Here is a 7657-nt window from a genome sequence, read left to right as displayed (position 1 = left end):
TCTCTTTACAATACAAACACCGGTCCCAAATTTATCTTTTTTGTGGGATTATCACCATTACTTAGATATAGCCTGCTAAGTAGCCAATACATTTAACATAAAAAGTGGAGAAGTTGACAGCAAAACCATTGTGATTTTTTTACTACTATTATAGAATAAATGTGGGTGTCCCCCCCCAACACAAAAAAATCATGTTCAAGCCATAACCCCCAATGTGATGGTATTTGGAAACAGAAACAGTAGGAGTTAATTAGAATTAGACTAGGCCGTTGAAGTGGGCCTTTCATAATGGGATTAGTGGCCTCACACATAGGGACAGAGAAAGGTCTCTCTCCTCTAACACACGCATTGAGGAAAGGCCTTGCCAGGACGTGGTGAGGAGGTGGAGGTCTGCAACTCCAGGAGAGAGCCCACCCACATCAGCAATCAGATCGCTGGCACCTTGGTTTGGGACTGCAGTACTGTGAGGACATAAATGTCTGCTGTTGACGCCACCTAGTCTGTGGTATTTTGTTATGGCAGCCCAAGAAGACCAAGACAACTGCTTTCAATGTTCAAAGACACTGCCTTTTAGAATAATTCTTTTAGAATTATTTTGAGAATAAAGAAAACTTGTTTTCCAGTGTTATTGTAACAAATTCAAAATGAACACTCACACAATGCTTTACAAGCAGCTACTTTTAAATTAGGGACAGTTTTCAGCTTCACTGAGACCATAATGTCTTTCACATAAAGATCCACTTCCGGAATTCAAGTACAGATCTGAAGCTAAAGCAGAAAGTTTATGGCATGGGGATTCTTGGAATATTTGCTAGTGTAAAAATTCCTAAGTGCCTTCTCACTTTTTTTCAAACTTAAGTACTTCAATTATTTTAAAATTCTGAAGCATTTTTTTTCTGTTTTAAAAAAAGAAAACTTATAAATTTGTATTCCTGGCCACTAAATTACAGATTCAGCTTGAAATGTTATTTTTAGTTTTAAGAAAGAGCTAGAATCAGAATGACGTTGTCAATTTGAAGGCAATATTTGATTCCAGAAAAAACAAAATCCTTGCCTATTCAGCTCATACCTTGCTTAAAAATGATACATACAAGTAGCATCAATGGAATTTATCATAATGAGTTCAGTAGAATGTCTTTCCAGTGTCTAGAATATTTATTTATATAGCTTATAGTCTCTTCTTTGTACGAAGACATAATTGACAGCTGTAGAAACATGTTACTGCACATCATAAATACCACCTGTATTCTACAAGTGAAACACAAAGAATATTTTAGAAAAGATGTTGATGTCAAAGACAGCACTGTGTTTTCCTTAAGTTCTAGAAATTAGGGTGGCTGGCAATCAACATCGTATTCAGTGAATGAACACAATGTACCGAGACACAGTTCTAACTACTTGACGATGTCATTTCTTTCTGGCCCCTTTTATGCCTCAATGATATATTAAGGTAAAGCCAAGACACACACTTCTGATACTATGTTTATCAGGACAAATATTCAAATATAAAATACATTTGATTCACGGTCATACTCAGCCTTTAGTAATAAAGAACTTAGGACTAAAGAAGTACCTTTGCTTGACCGTAGCCCTTGCATATGGAGACTATAATCTTCACACTGCGTCCATCTTTGTGTCCATCTGCAACACCAGCATCATCTAGCAAAATAGCTACCAATTTAAAAAGAAAAAACACACATAGCAGAGTCACAGGAGCTCAGGTTTGTTCACTGTCATGGATTTCTCCCTCAGAGTTAGTTTTATAACTTTCAATAGAAATATTCAGCCTTTCTGCTTCCCATTCCAGCCTAATTGGGTTAAAAATCCTTAGCCTTCAAGATGAATTACTGTGGTTGGGTTAAAGTTTTCAGTCCAAGATTTTATTTCCGCTTCCAAAGATCTTTCCCCAAGTTCCAGGCCACTGTCTTTAGATGAAGAAGTAAGGGGTGCCCTTTTCTATTACACACCGGTCTGAGCAATACCTGAGTAATATTCAGCTACAAGCTGAAAAGCAATCTGATTTTTCAGTCCTATCTAAAATATCCAAGTTCAACTCCCAGGTGCTGAAATTGACTGTCAACTGAAATTATTTTCAAGCATTTGGCATCCATCCAGGTATATCACTGCTTACCTTATATTTATAAGTACTATAGTGTTATTGAATTTCAGCCATAGCATAGAAATACTTTTTTCCAGGAGTATATTGACATCACTCTCCTGTACTCTTTATGCTTATAGTTTCAAAACTGGAATAGTATTACTAGTAATCAGCTAAGAGTTACAGAAGCATGATAAAGCTAGCTAACCTTGAAAGTACCAGTCTTTAAATGTGATAAACGATAAATTTCAAAATGTACTATATGAGACTACTGTCCAAATTGGAGAATTATTAAGGCAAACTATCCCAAATATATGTTTTCCTTTGACAATGGTATTTTTATTGAGCCATATTTAATATGAAGATAGTTTTGCGGACAAAGGAAACTTGGCTATGTGCTGAAGAGCACGTGTGCCTGGTGACAGGAAGACAGAGCTGCTCTACCTGTAATTTTATAGAAACAAGGGCTGTGATTGTAACATCAAAGAAACAACAATTTAATCAAATGACTTCTAAAACTGAAATGGTGCAGTTATCTTAATAAGTAGCAATATGCACTGTCACAAAGGAAGGAGTAAAACAACATTTAGAATTTGAGGAATATGAACATTTTTGCTAGAAATTTTTTAATCATCAAAGACAATCTCCCTTACTGGAATTTAATTATTTTACCACATTAACATCCTCACAGTCTCTCACTTTTTAGCCTATGCAACTAAAAAGTAAAGTACTTTCTTCAGTGTCATCTTAATTCTCTTTCTCCTTTTCTCAGAAGTTTATAGTGGATTACTGGTAGCAGTTCCCACCCAAATTTCTAACAGTTCATGACCAAATTAACTTTTTACTACTTTGCTAAATTGTTCATAAATGTTGGTAAGTACTCAAAAGTATTTATTACACACAAAATATATTTGAAACTGTTCTGGGGATTGGAAATAAATACTAAGGTGAAAAGGAAAGCGAGTTTTCTACTCTTTTGTCATATACATTCTCAACAAGGTAATTTCATAATGTGTTAAGTGCAAGAAATAAAGGGCATGGGTCAGTGAAGTAGAATAAGTGAAGAAAGCCTGCTCTCGACAGGTAGGTTATCTTGGAGGGCTGCCCGGAGGACGTGGTGTTTGAAAGACAAGGAGGTTGAGAAGTGCTATGCAAATGAAGATCTACAAAAAGATGTCCAGTCAACACAAACAAGTACAAAATCATGATGAAAGAGCTGGGTGTGTTCATGGAACAGACAGATGTTTACAACGGCAGTAGCATGGAGATTAAGGGGAGAATGGGGAGTATGAAATGATTGTTGAAGTAAGGTCCAGATCATACATGACCTAGTAGTCCATAATAAGGAATTTAACTTCATTTCCGATCCACTTGTCTGCTCAAGTTTGCCTTAGAAGACGTTATTCATTTTATGCTTAACAACTATGCTTAAAATATGACATGCATCTTGACAGCAGTATGATAAATATTTACCAACAAAGACTGACTGTCTTTGGCTCTCACGTATGTCACTACTTAAAGCAAAATGAATATAGGAGTTAAAAGTTCAGGCGCTGGATCCATCCAGACGTGGGTTCAGATATTAGCTCTGCCACTTACTAGTTGCATGATCTTTAACAAATTATTATAATCACTTTCCTAAATCTTGATTTCCTCATCTGTACAATAGGGCTCAAGTAGTATCTGCTCCATAGGGTTACTGAGAGCATAAATAGCGTTCTGACAGGGGTCTCCCCTGCCCCCGCCCCTCGCAGACCAGTACCTGTCCAGTCTGTGGCCTGTTAGGAACTGGGCTGCACAACAGGAGGTGAGTGGCAGCAGACCTTCCCTGGCATTACCTCCTGCCTGAGCTCTGCCTCCTCTCCTCCCCACAACCCCCTACTCTGTCGGTGGAAAAACTGTCTTCCACGACACCGGTCCTTGGTGCCTAAAATGTTGGGGTCCACTGGAAGAAATCATGCTTTGAAAGCACTTTCTTCCAGTGTTTGGTGTTTAAGAAATAGAGCTGTTCTAACTATTATTCCTTTTCTCCACTTGTTTCTTCTATTTCCATTCACAGTGGGAGGTGCACATCGTGACTCACCCTGGGTCTTCCCCTGTTCGCAGTATATGACAGGCTGATCACCCCAAGAAATAACTCAAGGGAAAATAGAAACAGCAATTTTGAGTTAAGGGTCCTCTGAGGTTTGTTATGAAAAATTAGTTACCACTTTCAAGGGAAGAACAAAGAGACCTCTCTCGTTTTGGTTACAATAAAGTTTTGACAAAAATAAACCCGACTTTTCAAACTTATACCTTTACTGGATGTATGGAGCCTGCAGTTATGTTTCAGCAACTGGACATTTGTAAATTATCCTCTCTGCAACCTACCTCTTTAAAAAAAAAAAAAAAAAAGTAATCATGAACCTAAGAAAGTGTTTCTATTAAAATTCCCTAGTACGGATGCCTCTCTGATTTTCAATTTTGAACTCACTAAGCAAGAACGAAGGCAATACCAAAGTACGCAAAAACTGTGAATTTGATTAATTTTATATTTAATCTTTATGGGTTCTAGTCTTTCCTAGACATGCATTTTAGTTTCACTTTTACATGGCTGTTCTTTCTAAATTATCTTCAATACTAACCTTGCCTTGTTCAACCTCACTGGATTTCCCTAGGAGAAAACAAAATCACGAAGCGGGCAGTGGAGTCCTGCCATTACACCATCAGTAAGGCACCAGCCGTCGTCGCTCCTCAGGAGGGAAGCCCAGGCCGCAGACAGGCACTTGCTGCCTGTGGTGTGGATCCTACTGCACTTGCCTGTCAGGTTCCTCACCAAGTCAACATACAGGCCATTTCTCAGGAACCTCTTATTCTATGTATTGGAAGCTTTTGTTCTTTCTTTTTAAGCACCTTTCAAAGAGTGTGGATGGACCTCAGAGATAATTCATACATTCAAGTTCTTACCATATTTCCATAGTTTTATTTTCCTACTGATTTGTGTGTTCATTTACTAAGGCTTCTCTCTGTGTTTGTCTTGGCTGCTAGTATTTGTTTTACATGGTGCTTATTCTCAGGATTAGTTTCTCTCCCCTGTCCCCACCAAATGCTATAAATGTTGTTTTCCTGATTTTTCAGGGAGTTTCTAATTGCCTTTTATAAGAAGAGAGCAAGTATACATTTAGACCATTCATTTTACATTATGAAGGGCAGATCTAATAGTAGAAGTTTTAAAAAGCAAGAGATGTGATTGATTAAAAATGTCACCTATATTATTAGCATGCTGTGTCTCTGGTTCTCTTCTTTATTTTCATCACCATCTTCTATATTTTAGTGTAATTTAAGGCAACCCGTCGTGTCTCAGTTCTATAATGGAATCCTAAGTTACCGAGGAACATGCAGGTTACTGATTGTCAAGCGTCATCTGGTGGCTGTGCTTTGTAATTACTACAGATACACATGTAACTCTCCTACACTAAATCTTATGTGCATAAAATGGCTCAAAGTCATAGGAGCAGTTATACTTTTAATTGAATTGTTCATCAGATATCGACACCATCCTGTCATATGATTCGGTCTGCAATTGAATCAACCTGCACCCTTGTGCTATCATCAGTACCACTGGATACAATAGCAGAATCCAGTCTGTTCTTTTTGTTTGTTTGTTGAAAAGTTAATAAATCTTCAGACTAAGTGATTAGCATCATTATGTTCTCTCTCAGCAACATTATGCAGCTTCATCTAATCAAATTTCTGAATTAGTCCTCATACACTTGCCACTGGGCTCTGTACACTTAAAACACCACCAAATTGCATGGGCTTATTAGTATTGTATTCATGAGTACCAATGATCATCAAGTTTCTTTATCCTATTGTAATTATGGAGAAAATATTTCTCAAAAAGTGATATAAAAACCATACCTCTAAGTCTTTCACTCTTCCCCAGGAATGTGCTTTAAAAATTACAATGATGTAGAATAAATTTACAAAATAGAAACAGGACTATTTCTGAGAATTAGTGTTTACATTTTAAGAGGGTATGAGTGAGAAGAGTTGTGGGTAACGTTCTCCAAATTCCAGTATCTGCACCCACACCCTTCCCCCACCCCGTTAAGTCATAGGCATGCTTTCATTCAGGCAGCTGTGTTACCTGAGGTAACAGACTCTGTGATGTTCAGATTGTTCAGGAAAGTCCCAGTGATTGCCGTGAGGACGAGGAGGAAGTGCTACTTGAGGACTCTGAGGGTCGCCGAGCAGGCTTAGCTGTGTTACCAGTTTCTGCCTTCAACCGGTCATTTCCAGCCTTCAGTATTTCAATTTCATTCTTTCGTGAAGATGGGAAATATGAAAAAAATTGAACAGGTTTGATTGAGAAAATGGCGTCACTTCTTTTATCAGAGTTAGTTTGTTTACTAAGTAAAGCATATGGTGATATTTTAAATAAATAAATATAAATTATACAAATTTCCTCCCAAAGAAGGAAAAGTAATATTTTCTCTCTCTCTCCCATACATATATTCATGTATTCACAAATACAGACACACTGAGCATTAGGATTTTAATATTATTTCTTGAATATATCATATATTTGAGGAGTCTTCCAGGATATGGTTTCATTCGAATTAAGAATACTATAATTGAAGGCTTCAGAACATTTCTCATTTTAAAAGTATTGTTAAAATCTCACAGCAAATAATGACATTTTTAATACTCTAAATATAAGGAGAGTTGAAACTCAGGGCAGAACAATGCAAATAAAGCAATTTCAAATTGCTTCAGAATCCTAGCTAACATCTGAAAAAGTTTTTGTTCCTTCAAAATGGGGCACTAGGCTCTTTAATACAACAAAAGCCTTTTGATGAATATATACAATGGCAGATGAATCTTCTCAGCAATGAGCTTTTTCTTACTTCAGTCATCTGCGGCACCAAGTGATCACTGGTTTACAATAATAAAATGAAAACTTAGTCTGAGAACAGACTGGTTCTGAATTTAGCCTTCAGATGCTTCAAAAAAAAAAAGAGCTTTACTTTTACATATGGCATTCTATATTACTTTTACTTTCATTTAGGAGGGCTTGAGTTATATTTCCATAGCTTTCTCATTACTTTGGTTTTTCAGTAGAAAATAGGTAAAGGTATTTGAAAGTCAGATTTCAAAACAACAACAACAACAACAACAAACCAACATAAAGGTAAATCATGGAAAAGTGAAGAAGCAAGGATCGTAGTGGCCTTGCTAAGAACAGCTGTCAGAGGAATCCAATTGCAAGTACAAGTGTCTTGAACGGTCTGTGTGCAATTGGCCAGCTTGCACTCCGACTTCCAACACCTGAGATTTCTCTGTCTGGTGTTAAGAAACAAGTTGCAAAGACAGAATAAAGAGAGTACATTTCCAAAAAAGGCTGACAGTGAGATTTATTTTTTGTAATAACTAAATGAATAAAATGAGCAGTGTTTTAATCTCTCCAGGTGCTCCTAGAGGGTGCGTGAGCCCTGACCTGCATGCGGTTCATGGCTCCCCTGGTCTGATTCAGGTGATGAGCTGAGCTGAGGGCCTCCAGCCGCATATCCGTTAATT

The 7657-nt window shown here is 37.3% G+C and overlaps 1 long non-coding RNA gene across 1 annotated transcript in view; it reads right to left on the bottom strand.

The window, feature by feature from the left end:
* Nucleotides 1-7657, bottom strand: part of LOC150012223 (uncharacterized) — a 140769-nt gene that overhangs the window by 87232 nt on the left and 45880 nt on the right. The window lies entirely within an intron of this gene.

Source organism: Furipterus horrens, unplaced genomic scaffold (assembly GCF_987537825.1).
Source record: "Furipterus horrens unplaced genomic scaffold, mFurHor1.1.pri manual_scaffold_4, whole genome shotgun sequence".
Taxonomy (NCBI): domain Eukaryota; kingdom Metazoa; phylum Chordata; class Mammalia; order Chiroptera; family Furipteridae; genus Furipterus; species Furipterus horrens.
This window is presented reverse-complemented; position numbering and strand designations above follow the sequence as displayed.